Here is a 16842-nt window from a genome sequence, read left to right as displayed (position 1 = left end):
TTTTACAGTTGTTCATGTTAAACAGCATTTTCTCAGGTTCTCCCAATGCATGTCGCACTACTCTGTGGTTGTTGTTTTGTTAAATCTGGTATTTACGTTATTTCATGTTGTGTAAATTCAGGACCAAGTGCATTTTGGAAGAACTGACTGTTCATGAGTGTGTGCATATAATAAAAAATCTCCTTCCTTTTATTCTTGTGCTGGGTGAAGTTGCATTTCAAAATGCATAATTACACAATTCATATTTTACCTGTAATGCATAGGAAATGCCTAGTTCCTGACCAGAAAATGGGAGTAAATGTAACTTTCAAATGTGACTAGTACATTTAGAAAAACAAAGTAGGGTCCACTCAAAGTTAAGTAATATGGAAGCTTTAAAAAAAATTAGGTTTAAGTTTCAATAAAAATACACTTTTAAAACTCTCAAAGTTAAGTAGAGCAAACCCAAAACAATGACTAAGGAAATGCAGAAATTTAGAGCAAGAAGTATTTCTTACATATAGAAAATTAAGTAATAAATACAAAGACTAGTCTTACTTGAACTACATAATTATTTTTATTAGGTAGATCAGGTTGAATATTTTTATCAGAGTAGACTGGTTAAAAAAGAATTTAAAAAATAATAGTAATAATAATAAAGCCACCTTTAGAAAATGTGGATTCAAACACATTTCTTATTCTTCTTTAAGCAGAAGCGTTCCTTCCGCCCATGGCTACAGGGGTGGCGGTTGACCATGGGGCCTTAAGCCGAGACCATTCAAGGTCAGTGACCGGCCGCGAGCCAAGGCCGAGCTCCCTCCTTCCTTGGGAATGGTTAGATGTCTCCTGTAGAGCTGGTGAAGCGGAAGGCGTGTTAGTCGCACGGCAGACCATTTGTAGTGCCCGTGCCAGGCTTCCTCCTTGTCTGGCCGAATGACTCGGTCATCTTCTTACCACTCATGCGTAACCCCACCGCCGCCCTCAGGTAGCGTGGGATTTGAGTGGTGTAAGGCAACCATGCCTTCTGTCTATGCCCTTAAGGAAAAAGCTCTACCGCTTTCTAAAGAAGTTTGCCTCACCGGTCTGGACGTGGTGTGCAGTCGTGCCGACAAAAACCTGCTCACTCACACGTACAGGAGAGCCCTGACAGAGGTGCCGAAATAGCTCAGTTGGGAGAGCGTTAGACTGAAGATCTAAAGGTCCCTGGTTCGATCCCGGGTTTCGGCAGCTGGAGGCAGTGTAGTCCACCAGCACAGTTCTGCAACTTATGCCTCAGACTTAAAAACAGCAAAACGTGGAAATAGTGCAGGATAAAGGTCTGAAAGCCCCTGAAAGGTAAAAGGTCTGAAAGCCCCCTGGTCCGAGACGAGAGCAGAAAAACTCGCATGCTACAGAACTCTTAGGTTCTTGTTGAACGCTTAGCCTGCACCCTTCAGTTTACGTGACCGCATGCCTCAATACCTGCATACAAATCATTGAAAGGTACCCTCCTAGCCCGCACGCCATTAGAAAACCCCTGCTTTTGACAAGGCTCCTTGGAAGCGCTGCCACCTGACGAGGTGGCCGAGAGGTTAAGGCGATGGACTGCTAATCTGTTGTGCTCTGCACGCGTGGGTTCGAGTCCCACCCTCGTCGTGCGTGTGCTTCCCCTTTACCGCTATGCGCCACACAGCAGCAACTGAATGCTCCCCCAGACAGTCGTGCAGCATGAAAACAACAGTGATCCGACTACTTTGAAAATCGTGCAGTGTGAACTCGGCCTAAGTGTTTCACAACCTTGGGCTGCATTCCCATGCTGGTTGGACACACATGCTGTAACATATATGCACACACATATGAGCAAGCCACCTCAACAGGAGGTGGAGGATATGGACCGCCAGTCCACGTTTCAAAATTAAGCTCTACCCCACCCCACAACTTCAGGCCCAGTATAGAACACACACACACACGTATACATAAAATGTTTTTTCCCCATGTTATGAGACTAATTCAATGTAATGCTTTCTTTCCGCTTCCAGGAATCAAAAACGAAAACAAACTGGAAAAATAAAGAAAACTGAAGAGCTGACTAAGAAGCAACATGAAAAGAAAAAAAGACAGTGGTCAGTTATTTTTTAGTACCATGGTAAAATGCTTCATGTTTTTTAGGTAAACGTTGAAATGTTGTCCTGTTTATTCCTGTTTTAATGTTTTTCTTAATTTTTTTTATTTTTGGCTTTTGTATTTTTGAAGCACTGGACAATGAAACTGTTTTGAACTTGAATGCATGATTGTGTAAATATTATCTGTTTCTTTCTGCATTATCTCAGACTAGTATACTTATTATCATTACCGAAATAATTAACCTCATTACCGAAACTCATGATTATTAGATGTTAATTTAATTAATAGAGATATAGTACTTTGATTTTAAATGCATGTGCAGAATCTTAAAATGATGTTCTCTCAGGTTTGTCACGTCATTTTGAAAAAATGTCAGGTTTCTTCAAAATATAAAGAAAAAATATTTGTAAATTGTGGACGGTGTTGCGGTAATGAGAGAAATCAGTCAAAATTTAAAAAACTGTTAAATTAAAAATAAATATTATTTCAGAACTTGAAGTAACTGTGCATGACTATTAATAATCCATTTTTAAAACTGTGAATTTTAAATTTTAAAGAAATTTAAATATTGTGAAAAAGTTCAATATTGGAGACTCATGGTGTCGCACTCTAATCAGCTAATTAACTTAAAATACCTGCAAAGGTTTCCTGAGCCTTTAAATGTCTCTCAGTCTGGTCCAGTAGGCTACACAGTCATGGGGAAGACTGCTGACTTGACAGACATCCAGAAGACGGTCATTGAGACCCTGCACATGGAGGGTAAGACACAAAAGGTCATTGCTGAAGAAGCTGGATGTTCACAGAGTGCTGTGTCCAAGCACGTTAATGAAATTTGAATGGAAAGAAAGTGTGATAGAAAAGGTGCAGAAACAACAGGGATAACCGCAGCCTTGAGAGGATTGTGAAACGAAGCCCCTTCAAGAATCTGGGGGAGATTCACAAGGAGTGGACTGCAGCTGGAGTCAGTCGCATTCCTTGTGTCAAGCCAGTCCTGAACCAGAGACGATATCAGAGGTGTCTTACCTGGGCTAAGGACAAAAAGGACTGGACTGTTGCTCTGTGGGCCAAAGTCCTCTTTTCAGATGAAAATAAATTTTCCATTTCATTTGGAAATCAAGATCCCAGAGTTTGAAGGAAGAGAGGAGAGGCAAAAAATCCAAAGTTGCTTGAGGTCCAGTGTAAAGTTTGGGGAGTGGTTTGGGGAGCCGTATCATCTGCTGGTGTTGGTCCACTGTGTTTTATCAGGTCCACAGTCATCTACCAGGAGGTTTTAGAGCACTTCATGCTTCATTCTGCTGACCAGCTTTATGGAGATGCTGATTTCATTTTCCAGCAGGACTTGGCACCTGCCCACACTGCCAAAAGTACTAATATCTGGTTTAAGGACCATGGTGTCCATGTGCTTGATTGGCCAGCAAACCCTGTGAAATCCCATAGAAATCCCATAGAGAATCAGTGGGGTACTGTGAAGAGGAAGATGCGAGACACCAGACCCAACAACGCAGAAGAGCTGAAGGACGCTATCAGAGTAACCTGGGCTTCCATAACACCTCAGCAGTGCCACAGACTGACCGTCTCCATGCCACGCCGCATTGCTGCAGTAATTCATGCAAAGGGAACTCCGACCAAGTATTGAGTGCTGTACATGTTCATACTTTTCAGTAGTCCAACATTTCTGTGTTGAAAATCATTTTTTTAATTAGCTTTTTATTGGTGTAATATTCTAGTTTTCTGAATTTTGGGTTTTCATTAGATGCAAGCCATAATCATCAAAATTAAAAAAAATTAAACACTTAAAATATATAAAAAATATATCAGTCTGTGTGTAATGAATCTATATACTATAGAGTTTCACTTGTTGAATTGAATTACTGAAATAAATCAACTTTTCGATGATATTCTAATTTATTCAAATACACCTGTGTATATATGGTGGGGGGGGACAAAATCTCTGCTGCCCTCTAGTGGACAACTCTGAACATAACCATGACGACCACGATTTGACCAAGCAGGAGTAAAATAAAAATATATAAAGGCTAAAAATATACATTATAGAAATATAACATACATATAATAATAAAAATGCTTTTTATTACAAAAGTACAGCTTTTGTATAAATATATAATCACTGCCCGATGCCTGTGGGTCATTATGCACAGAATCGAACTGAGCAATTATTTTCTTTACCCGTGTCACGAAAACTGAAGGACGTCATAGTACGGGTTTTTAAACTGTGGTCAGCCCTGAATAGGGGACAATGTCATTTATTTGTTGCTGCTGTTTCTTCTTCTTCTGGTGTCCTTATCCATGAGAGACAGAGAGAGAGAAAGAGAGAGACTTTGACTTTTACAATCCTTTTATTTACACATAAGTCACATAATATGTGGTAAAATCAGGGTGACTCAGTAATTCAATAAATACATTTTAAAATATTTCAATAAATTAAGTTAAGACACATCAGTGAATGGTGGATTTAGTTTAGCTCTGGTGCAAAGCAGGGTTTCTCTTCTGCTACAGAGCACAGAGCATTAGCATGACACCACACTGTCTCAAACATCTTCACATCATTCATCTTTCTGTAGAAATTAAAATCAATTAAAATTCTTGATTTAACAAGTCTGAGGAAAATTCTCTTTGCATCAGTCTGTGTTTTGTGCAAACACAGGTATATCGCCATTTTTGCCTGACCAAATATAAAATTGATCATTTGAAACTGTTCCTCCTGACGTACTTAAAACATACTGAGAGAGAGACAGAGAAAAAGATCTTTATGTGGTGGGTATGAGAACCCTGATTTGGCTGATGTGGTAATTATAGCATCATTACAAATAATACAGTCTATCTGTGTAAACTGTGTGTGACGGATAAAAAGTGCAGCTTTGTTCCAGAGCTACAGTATCCTATAGTAATGTTGTAAATGCTTGATTCTGATTGGTCAGATTCATTCGTTAATAAAAAGGGTGTGGCTGGTGATATGTTGAAGCTTTTCATGAGGAAATGTGTAATATATTTGGAAGGAGTCTCCAGTTTTAGTGTTTTTCTAATAAGGTTTGTTTGTGTTATTTTCAGTAACAGGATATGTTTTAGATTTTGGTCTAAAACTTTAAGAGCAAAAAATCAAGAGTTTGGTGAGATCATGATCCTTTATAACTGGAATAATGTGGATAATTTGCTTCGGTGATGTTCCACGATATTGGATGCAACTCAACAACAAAAGATGTTCATTAATTAGTAAAAAATTCTACACCAATTACCCATAACATCATGACCACCTGCCTAATATTGTTTTGGTCATCCTTTTGCTGCCAAAACAGCCCTGACCCGTCAAGGCATGGACTCTACTAGATCCCTGAAGGTGTGCTGTGGTATCTGGCACCAAGATGTTAGCAGCAGATCCTTTAAAGGAGAAGTTCACTTCCAGAACAAAAATCTACTGATAATTTCCTCACCCCCTGGTCATCCAAGATGTTCATGTCTTTCTTTCTTCATTAAAGAAATGATGTTTTTTTAAGAAAACATTTCAGATTTTTCTCCATATAGTGACCTTCAATGGTGTCCTGGAGTTTGACCTTCCAAAATGCAGTTTAAATGCAGCTTGAAAGAGTAGTGTTTACGTTAGGTTAATATCTATGCATTGAAAATATAGTCAGTGAATGTTTTTTGGGGATTAATTGCAGCTCAGCCTCTTTCCTGTCCAGGCCTATACAGTGTTTCTATATTAATATTAAAAGCCATTTTGAATTGGATTCATTATTGGGGTTTGGAACTTAACTGTTTAATGTTAACTGCTTACATGATGTCATGAGGTCATGTGACCAACTGGCATCATGTAGAATTCTGAATTCTGTTCTGAACATCACCTGATGACGTACATAGCAACCATCCTCAGACCACCTTTAGCTATCGACAGAGAAACAGTGCCCCTTGTGTAACAGCGATTTTACACCATTTAGCAGTATTTTTACAGCATTTCACTGAGGTTTCACTGAGTTTAGCAGTATTTTACAGCGTTTAGCAGCGGTTTCACTGAGTTTAGCAGTATTTTACAGCGTTTAGCAGTATTCCACCACTTTTAACTGTTTTATACAATGGCTGCACTGTTTGTGAAAGATTTTCACCCTGAAGTATCAGAGGTGATACTTTCTAATAGATTTAGACCTGCAGGACACGTCCAATCTGTCCACATTTGCAGGGACAGGAAGACCGGCTCTCCTCTCAGATACGCGTACGTCAACTTTCGCTATCGAGATGACGGTAAAACAAACCTTTTCTTTTTTCTACACTGTTTCTTACCTGTTTTTGCAGCAGATTTAAGGCTACATGTGTAACTTCTGTAGTATTTTATAGTTTTACTATATGGATATGGTCATGTTTTAAATGGTACTAAAAAGATATGAAAAGATATTTGGATGAGTTATATATAGACTATAATAGACTTTAATTAAAAATGAATGGTTTATTTCTGTTCCCTCAGCTGAGAGAGCCATTGACATGTTCAGTTTTGAAATCCTCCTGGGGAGACCCATGCGTGTCATGTGGTCTAACTGGGAACCCACCGCCAAGCCCATCAAGGGAGGGAACATATTCATCAGGAACCTTGATTGGTCCATTGACTGCACCTCCCTGTTTGACACTTTCTCTGTGTTCGGGAGGATCGTGTCATGCAAGGTTCGAGCTTTGAGCTGTTATATATGAATATATATATCTGAATAGCTGAATATCTGTGTTTCATGATTAGTGTGTTGTTGTGTGTTGACACGCTGTGTTTCTCCTGCAGGTTGTGGAATCAAAAGGTTATAGGTACGTTCAGTACGAGTCAGTGGAGGCGGCGGAACGGCTGAACGGAAAACTCCTGAACGACCGCCAAGTGTAAGTCACATGTAAATTAGTGTCTTTTTACCAGCCAGGGTTCAAATGTCAGGATTTTTTAAACTTTTTTAAACATTCCTTTTTAAACTAATTGCATTGAACTCTTTATATTGTCGAAACAGAGATTTGTTTGGTCTTATGAGGGTATTTCAGTCAACATCTGGTGGTAATTTTGCTGTCGAGGACATAACTTTTAACAGCAGGGTTTAGATTCTAAGTGCAGCTTCTCTGTTGTGTTACAGCACCATCGAGTACTTCAGGTCTTGGGAGGAGCCCAAGGTGGAGGCGCGCAGGGCCGAGGAGCCCAAGGTGGAGGCACACAAGGCTGAGGAGCCCAAGGTCGAGGCACGCAAATTTATCAAGAAGATTGACCACACCATCCACAGAAAGTGCCTGCGTAGAGCCCCACCATTACTGTACAATGTACCACCAAAACTGCGCCAACCAGTGCTGCCTCCCTGGTTCAAAAGGAGCACCCTTGAGACACCTTGCACAAAGGACACTGTCCAAAGCACCAAGGCATCTGCCTCAGAGGACATCAGCCAGATTGTCTACACTGCTGCCTCACAGATGGTCCAAGCCACTGGATCCCCTGCCCCAGTAAACAATGTGGAAGCTGTTGAAACTGCTGGCCCAGAGAACTCTGAGGAATCTGTTGAGACAGCTGCCTCAGAGGGATCTGTGGAAGCAGTGAAGACAGTGGCCTCAGATGACAGGGTGGAAGCAGTAGAAGCAACTGCACCAGTGGAAGCTACTGAGACAGCTGCCCCAGAGGAAACTCTGGAAGCTGTCTCAGATATCAGAGTTCCGGCTCCACTTCAGGTCCAAAACACAACAAAAAGCACACACACACACAACAATAACAATATTCTGCATGCTTAATATTACATGCTAAAGATAGTGTATGAAGGATTATGGTACTAATCTAATTGTGTGATTATTATATTGTGTAGTAATATTATTATTATTATTATTATTATTATTAATAATAATAATAATAATAATAATAATAATAATAATAATAATAATATCCTGTGTTCCCAGGATGTACCTAAATTTCCACCACCCCAGAAGAGGCTGATGATCTATATGTTAGAGTCAGCAGATTTAGATGACCAGATCACGATGGCCTGTGAATTTCACACACACACACACACACACACACACACAGACACACACACACACACACACATCCGGCTCGTATACACTCCTGCTCTCCAGCTTAGCATTTTATTCCACTTTTATCATCACATGTCCACTGAAAACATCTACAAACTCCTGCTTTCAACTGCATTTGTTTTTAGTACTTGATATCAGTTCATAGAGAGTCTGAGCCCCACCACCCATGCTACCTGATCGGATGCCTCTGTTTCTGTTCTCTCTCGCTCTTTCACACACCTCACACACTTTCTCTCTCTCTTTGCAGATGATTACTTGCTTCCACTGGTAGCAGAAATCCACCCTGCTGATGCAAAACAAATCACTCTGATGCTTGTGCAAGGAGAAAACAATTTCAAGATCATGAACATGATTAGTGATCCCGAGCACTTGCAAGCCAAGGTAAGTGTACACACACACACACACACACACAGTCAAGAAATATACATTCAAGCAACATGGCAAGTGTTTCATATCAGATTCGTAAATATCTTTAACATGTTAGCTTTGGTCATTTGGAAAACAAAGCCCCACCCACTACTCCCTCAGTCCTCATGTGTGTGTGTGTGTGTGTGTGTGTGTGTGTGTGTGTGTGTGTACGTTTGTAGGTGGATAAAATGGACACCTTACTGCGGGCAAGAGAAACTGGTGTCAAGCTGGTGAGGATCTTTAATTAAAATTTCTGATATTGATTCATATTTAAATGGATCATTACAAAGGCGGACAGACAGACAGATACTAGTGAGTATAGATGGTGACATAATGAAGTTAGTGCCTCCACAGGAGCAGTCTGACACTTTCACGGTTGGCAAAAGGCAAGTTGTCAAGAACAAAGACAACAAATCACCTAAATTTATTGTAACTGCAGGTATAAATGAACTGCAACACTCAGGGTTTCATAAATTTGGGGCAGAAGTGTAATGCCTACCTCAGGAACGAAGTTCTTCATTAGGCAGGGAGGCAACATGGGCTGGCAGAGTTTCTGAGGAATATAAAACTGCATCCTCTGCATTCTCTGACAAGCAAGGAAACCATGACCTCATTCACGGAGCCGAACCCCCCAGAGCGGCCGTTCTCTATCATCACCTTTATGTTTTTGATTATTCCAAATTGCACAAAGAACAAGCGCGGACCCTCATAACCCAGGTTCTCATCCACGTTCTTAATGTAGAGATTCAGACCCTGGAGCAGAAGAGGCAGAGTTAGCATTCCTTTTGTGTGTGTGTGTACACGTGTTTACCTGCTCAGTCTTCTGACTGAGCCCAGTCTGCCTCTCTACACTTGTCTGCCCCTCTACACTTGTCTCACTTTGCAGTTGTTTAACAGTTTTTCATTTAGCTGCTTGATGGCCATCTCCGCTGCCTCCACCTACTCATCCTGGGTGTCGTCCAGCACAGTGCCATGCGTGTGTCCATCTAGTGAGATAAAAATCACTGAAAAGAAGTTGGACTACTGATCGGAAGGTTGTGAGTTCAAATCCCAGGTCCATGAAGCTGCTACTCATGAACCCCTGAGCAAGGCCCTTAACCCTCAATTTCTCAGTTGTCTAAAATGAGATAAAATGTTGCTCTGGATAAGGGCATCTGCCAAATGCCAGAAATGTAAATGAAAATATCTGAAACCTCCCTCTTCTCTCCTCACAATAATCTCGTGTCACAATATTCAAAACTCATGTCACTAAGACCTATCGTAAACATCCATCCATCCATTTTCTAAACCTGCTTTATTATTAATTGGGGTCACGGGGATCTGCTGGAGCCTATCTTAGCACACACTGAAAGGCAGGGGTAGACCCTGGACAGGTCACCAGTCCATCGCAGGGCCACATATAGACAGACAACCACACACACTCACACCTACTGTATGAGGATTTAAGAATTGCCTAATTACTCCTATTTAGAATTACCAGTCAGCCTATTGTACATGTGATTAGACTGTCATTGGTCTAGGAGTATGATTCTCGCTTCATTGCGAGAGGTCCCAGGCTCAGATCCCGGATGAGCCCCCAATTTCATGTTACACCCCGTCTAGGGTAAAGGCGAAACAAGAAAGAGTCGATGACACAGGACAGTGTGGAAAAAAGGCATTAAAGTGGCATTTTAATGAAAACCTAGGGGTTTAGAGTACTACGGGGGAGTGTAGCTTCGGAAGCCGGCAAGGCCAAAATAACAAACAAAAACCCACAACCGTCCAGGATCTAAATACCCTGCTTCACAAAACAAAAATAAATATAAAAGACAAGTTCCTTCCCTAACTCCCTATCCAAAACAATCAATGAAGGATCCAATAAAGAAAATGGCATAAGTCTCCCTACATCCCCAAAATCCCTTGTAGAACTATGTACAGTATTAAGAACAATTTTACAACAGGGAAATCCAGAGTCAAGGCCTGAAAACAGGCAGCAGGCCGTACTATAAAGAGTTGAGCTAATCACATTAGCAAACAGTCGGTTCCTTACCCTCAAACATTCAAACAAACACACGCTGTCTTAGCATATACCTAGATAGCTATTAGACAAGGCAGGGCAAATACAGAAAGCCAGCACAGGACAGAGCAAGCACAGCAAGTGAGCACAAGGCTGAAGACAGGAAGTGATGAAGGAGACTTCTTATAGGTTGCATGGGGACTGGGGGAACGAATTAGGCTTCTTCCTAGACAGAAGACACAAACAACTTCCCAAACAAAAGAAAACACAGAAGTAATACCAAACAGGACATTATTGGGAGGAAACCAGAGTAAACCCACACAAGCACAGGGAGAACATACAAACTCCACACAGAATGACCCCTGGATCTTCTTGTAGTGAGAAAACAGTGCTAACCACTAGGCCACCGTACTGCCCCCAGTGTAATTTTAAAACCTTTTTTTTAGTGTTTTTTTACTTTAATTTGAGACTTGAGTACATTTTGGATGGATTCCTCTTTTAGTAAAGATTTTGACATTAACTATAATTTTTAAAGTCTACTTTAAATTATAGTTTTTTAAACTTTTTTTTTAACTATACTTTTTAAAAAAAAATACGTTCTGACCACATCCTACATATTCCTCAGACTTTACCACTGTATCTGCTGATGCTGATTGGACACTGCAAGGCTCCCAGGCTGAGACCCGCCCAAAGTGACATCATCACCCAGGGTCACGTTTGGCACATGTGTCTGCTGTTGAGACACGGTGCCATTATGCAGGTGCAGGCTGTAGATCTCCCAGTGCTACTGTAAATACACAAAGAACATCAACTGTCAAAATACACTCGTTGTGTGTAGTACCCTATACTACAAATGGGTAGGGTTTCTCTTTGCTCTCAAAACAGCCTTCCATGGTAGATTCTGTTCCATGTTGATGTGACTGCATCATGTAATTCCTGCAGGTCCTTCAGGTGCATGCTGTGAATCTCCTGTTCTACTACATCCAAGTCCACATTCTACTGGATTCAGATCTGGTGACTAAAAACCAATAAAGAACCCTGAACTCATTGCCATGCTCATGAAACCAGTTTGAGACAACTTTAACTTTCTGAGGCTGTGGCATTTAAGCAGCCCAGCAGGCCCAATGTGCCATAAAAACATTTCCCACACCGTTGCACCACCTCCACCAGCCTGGACTGTTTTAAATAGTAGATTATAGAAATGATTTTAAACCTCTCTTTTCTCTCTCTTGAAGTGAACATGATTGCATGTAGCCAGTTCACCTGATTGCATGTTTTGGGGAGCAGGGAGGAGGAAGAAACTGACACAAACATGATCATGTAGATCATGTGGATTGGGATTACATTTTTTTATGTGCTACAGAAATTTGGTTTTGGCAACACATTCATTTCCTGGATTAAAATTTTATATTCCTTCCCAGTCTCCTCAGTTTGGACAAATGGAGTATCTTCCTCTTATTTCCCCTTGAAACGTGGCACAAGACAGGGCTGCTCACTTTCACCTTTGCTTTTTGCATTGGTAATTGAACCCTTAGCAATTGCCATTCATACTGAACAATTGGGAGAGCTGGTACAGTTCACAAAATCTCAGAATGATTTTGCTCGCTGGTCAGCTCTCCCCATTTCTCTGGCTGATCGTTTAAACTCAGTAAAGATGAACATTTTGCCTAGATTTCTGTATTTATTTCAGTGTGCTCCAATTTTTATATCTAAAACTTTCTTTAAGACTTTAAAACAACACATCTCATCTTTTATTTGGAACAAATGACCAGCCAGAATCTGCGGGGAAGTACTTTAAAAACCAAATTGCCCTTCAAAATTTCTTATTTTACAACTGGGTGACAAATATACAATCTACACTGTTCTGGTTTCAGAGTCATTTTGGACTCTGTGATTGGGTCCCAGATTGAGTCAGTACTGAAGGGGGTTCTTGCTCCCCAGTCTCACCATCCTGACCAGCTGCACTACTGTGTGGTCCTCTTACTGCCATCTCACGTTTTCCTAACAGTAATTCCATTGTCCGGCAATTATTTGTACAGTTGTCAATGATATCTACATTGATAATATTTTTCCTAGCTTTTCTAACACAAAAATTCCCCCTTCCATTCATGTTTTTAGATATTTTCAGTTCCAAAACTTTGTAAAAAAGTCATTTCCCAACTTTTCGAATCTTCCACAAACATCCCATCTAGATCAAATTCTTGAAGTACCTTTAGATAAAATCGATGTATTGTCTACTCTATACAGGCTGATCTCCTCTATTTCTACATTTAAAATGTTTAAGGTAAGGCTTAACCCTTGTATTTACCTCCCATTTATTATAAACTTATTCACTCCGCATGCCAAATTGACCAGGTCACCATTTTTTTTTTGTTTTGTTTTTTTGAAAGTTTGCATTTCCTTACAACTCTTAATAATTATCCACAACACTTCTTTTTTTCTTTCACACAGATTTTGTTTTACATTATGCGTTATTTTTATTTTAGATTATGCATTATTAAAAACAAACTGGTCCATCTGTGGTGAAAAACACTGGTAGCTGTGGTTGCTAGAACTTTCCAAAAATGATTGTTACTGTTTATATATATATATACAGTATATCACTCATGGGATCAATAAAGTCTATCTATCTATCTATCTATCTATCTATCTATCTATCTATCTATCTATCTATCGTGTTTCTATTCTATTGTATCATTATTCTTTTATTATTATAAAAGTTCAATAAACAGGTTCCGCAAAAGGAAAAAAAACAGAAAATGACTGAAATAAAGGAATGAAAGTTACATAGTATTATTGGAATCTCCTTCAGTATATGTTAAACATTCTCCTTACAGAAAGTTTCAGCATTACAGTAGTTCTATGTATTCAGTATTTCTTTACATCACTGCATTTAAAAAGTATAAATTTTAATGTCAATACTGCACATAATTCTCAAATAAAAGTCTATCCAGCTGTTATGCAGAAGTCTGTAATAATGTTTCTCTTAAGCGTTTTAATTAAAAGCTATAGTTTGGTGTGATTTATACACATGGGTTTGTACATCATGACTTGGAGGCTTTATTATGTCCATTTTATGATGAAACAGCAAAAGAGTTTGAAAATCATCTGTCATTTTCTGATCATGATAAATATCAACACAACTAGACTGAAATATACAGGTAAGATATCTACTGGTTTCCTGTCAGGGTTGTGGACTGTTTTCTGGCCACTAGAGACCCCCACTGCCTTTTTGTTGGTTTCCAGTCTCTGTCATTATGTCTAATAGGTGTCCCCTGTGCTTTGTTTAGGTTTGTGTATTTAAGTCACAGGGACCTTCAAAGATGATGAAAATACTCAGATCTGTGTCTCAGCAGAATCTTGCCTCTTAGGTCTACAAGGGTTTTTTTTGCTATGACTGTTAATGATGTTTTAGAAAAATCTCAAGTGTGATCAGTGGAAATCACATGTACCTAAGCTATAATTTTAGCACCACAGATAATTAACTTTCTTTAATTAACTTACCTACTTAAATGTGTTATTCCAAAACCTTATGAAAACCTGTTTATGAGTTCCATCCATTTTAGAGTATGACTGTAACGTTATAAAATGAGTGAAAAATCAAGGGGTCTGTTTACTTTCTGAATGCACTGTACCTTTTCATTATAATGGTAAGACAGTCACTGACAGCTCCAGAATGCTCAATAATCCTCCAACATCCAATCACCATTTAAAACTTGACACTCGAGGCCACAACACAATGATGGGCATCAAATTCCACCCAGTCTGAACAATGCATCAGGCAGAAAAGTCACTGTTTATTCCACATGCCATTTATGATACAGATGAGTTTAACAGGAAGATAAAGAAATTAGTTCATTCATTCATTCATGAAATACTGATACACTCTGTACTTAAAAAAATCACATAAGAATTTGTTTGCATTTTGCACCATGACACTGATAGTCCAATTGACAACCATTGATATATTTTAATACTTTTCAGGTAAAAGTTCTGACATCTGATCTAAAAATTAGAAATTAGCAATTAGGATCATTAGTATCATATTTGTCTTCAGAGTAATTAACTGATCATTTTTTGAATATGACTAATATCCTGACTTTAGACATAACAATTAAGTCACATGTATATATGTAAATGTATTAGTGTACATGTCTGCTTTGTTCATTGCACTAAAACAACCATTTAATGAAACGCGATGAAATGAAATGGATATGATTTTATACATTTTTTTTATTATATTACTTTCATGCAAATGTCACAGTACTCTGAACACCTATAGTGCTAAAGGCAGCTACAAGCTATTCATCCATTCATCAACTAATGTTTAGATTGGTTTATCACCAGTCTTCTATCATGTCTTCTTTTACATTTATTTCATTTACAAGCAACAACAACACTCTATTCACCTTTAGAGTTTAAGATACTGGGAACTCTTTATATACAATTGTCCTGATGTGAAGGAAAACTCACACGAACCAGTGAGTTAAATGTTTAGCTAGCCAGGCTGCAAATATAAACATGCAAAATAATAAGACACAGACTGCACAACATTTCAGTCACAACCTTACAAGCAGCATATTCTCAGCAGCTACTAATGAACTAATAGAGGTGTAGATGACATTTATATAATATTTACTGATATTCATACCTCTGGAGGAAACAAGGCACTGCTCATCATCTGGCCGGTTGTAACCCCTAATAACACAGTGGGATGTTTGTACATAGCAGGGACTGGGAGGAGGAATGAAGAGAAATGTGAAACAGTTACAAAACATATACTTATAAGTTACACTCATACAGTATGTGAAAAACTATACTTTTTGTTATGGTGTTTTTTGTAGAATTTATTTAATTTCAGAATAAGGGAGTAACCTATCAAAAAAACAAGGAAACGAACGGTTTTGAATACTTTCTACAATATATCAATGTCCCATTTTATATACATATTACAGATGCAGCTCCACAATACATGTTTTTTCCCATTCAAGATCGGATGCTTCCCAGATGGGGAGAGTAAGCATGAGATTTGTGTGGAGTTCTTTTCACATTTCTCCTCTCTCTCTTCTGTCTTCACAGTAACCTTTGTACTCATTCACTCTAACACTAATTTAGGGACACAAATAGCAGAGACCATGGATATGACTAAGCAAGCCTATTATGTCAAACCATAATAAAACAATTCACCTTGAAGAAGCCTGTTTGAAGTTACATTACCCTCCATTAGAATTTAGCTTGCATTTAGAAGGATGTACTGTTATGGCTAGCTCAGCAGTGAGAGACCTGGGCGTAATATTAGACAGCAACTTGTCCTTTGAAATCATATTTCCACTATTACTAAAACAGCCTTCCACCTTAGAAATATTGTCAAGCTTAGGAACATTTTATCTGTATCTGATGCAGAAAAGCTAGTTCATGCATTCATGACCTCCAGACTGGACTATTGTAATGCATTACTAGGTGGTTGTCCTGCATCTTCAATAAACAAGTTTGAAGAATGCAGCTGCCAGAGTTCTTACCAGATCAAGAAAATATGATCATAAAACCCCAATATTATTATCCCTGCACTGGCTACCTGTTAAGTCTAGAATTGATTACAAACTAGCACTACTTACATACAAGGCTCTAAATGGTTTAGCTCCCACGTATCTAACCAGTCTTCTGACATGCTACAATCCACCACGCTCTTCAAGATCACAAAACTCTGGACTTCTGGTAGTTCCCAGAATATTAAAGTCTACAAAAGAAGGTAGAGCATTTTCGTATTCAGCTCCCAAATTTTGGAGTAGTCTTCCTGACAGTGTTTGGGGCTCAGACACATTCTCCCAATTTAAAAGTAGATTAAAGACATATCTCTTTAGCCTGGCATACACATAACACACCCAGTAACCTTGTACTCCAGTACATCTGATCAAATGCACATTATCATCTAGTCCTGCTAATATTACGAATGCTAATTCCTTTCCACATGTTCCTTTTTTTACCCATCCCGAGGCATCTGGAGATTGTGCCAGCTCCAGTAGACATTCAGATTAGCTCAAGAACAGTGCGCAGAGAGCTTCATGGAATGGGTTTCCATGGCCGAGCAGCTGCATCCAAGCCATACATCACCAAGTGCAATGCAAAGCGTCGGATGCAGTGGTGTAAAGCACGCCGCCACTGGACTCTAGAGCAGTGGAGACACGTTCTCTGGAGTGACGAATCGCGCTTCTCCATCTGGCAATCTGATGCACGAGTCTGGGTTTGGCGGTTGCCAGGAGAACGGTACTTGTCTGACTGCATTGTGCCAAGTGTAAAGTTTGGTGGAG

At 39.4% G+C, this 16842-nt stretch overlaps 2 non-coding genes across 2 annotated transcripts; both read left to right on the top strand.

Annotated features, from left to right (window-relative positions):
• The first annotated feature begins 1133 nt into the window (after nucleotides 1-1133).
• Nucleotides 1134-1206, top strand: trnaf-gaa (transfer RNA phenylalanine (anticodon GAA)). The gene has a single exon. It is a non-coding gene; the product is annotated as a tRNA-Phe (tRNA).
• Nucleotides 1207-1532: 326 nt separating this feature from the next.
• Nucleotides 1533-1614, top strand: trnas-gcu (transfer RNA serine (anticodon GCU)). Its single transcript has one exon. It is a non-coding gene; the product is annotated as a tRNA-Ser (tRNA).
• Nucleotides 1615-16842: the final 15228 nt, after the last annotated feature.

Source organism: Hemibagrus wyckioides, unplaced genomic scaffold (genome assembly GCF_019097595.1).
Source record: "Hemibagrus wyckioides isolate EC202008001 unplaced genomic scaffold, SWU_Hwy_1.0 Contig29, whole genome shotgun sequence".
In the NCBI taxonomy this organism is placed as follows: domain Eukaryota; kingdom Metazoa; phylum Chordata; class Actinopteri; order Siluriformes; family Bagridae; genus Hemibagrus; species Hemibagrus wyckioides.
This window is presented reverse-complemented; position numbering and strand designations above follow the sequence as displayed.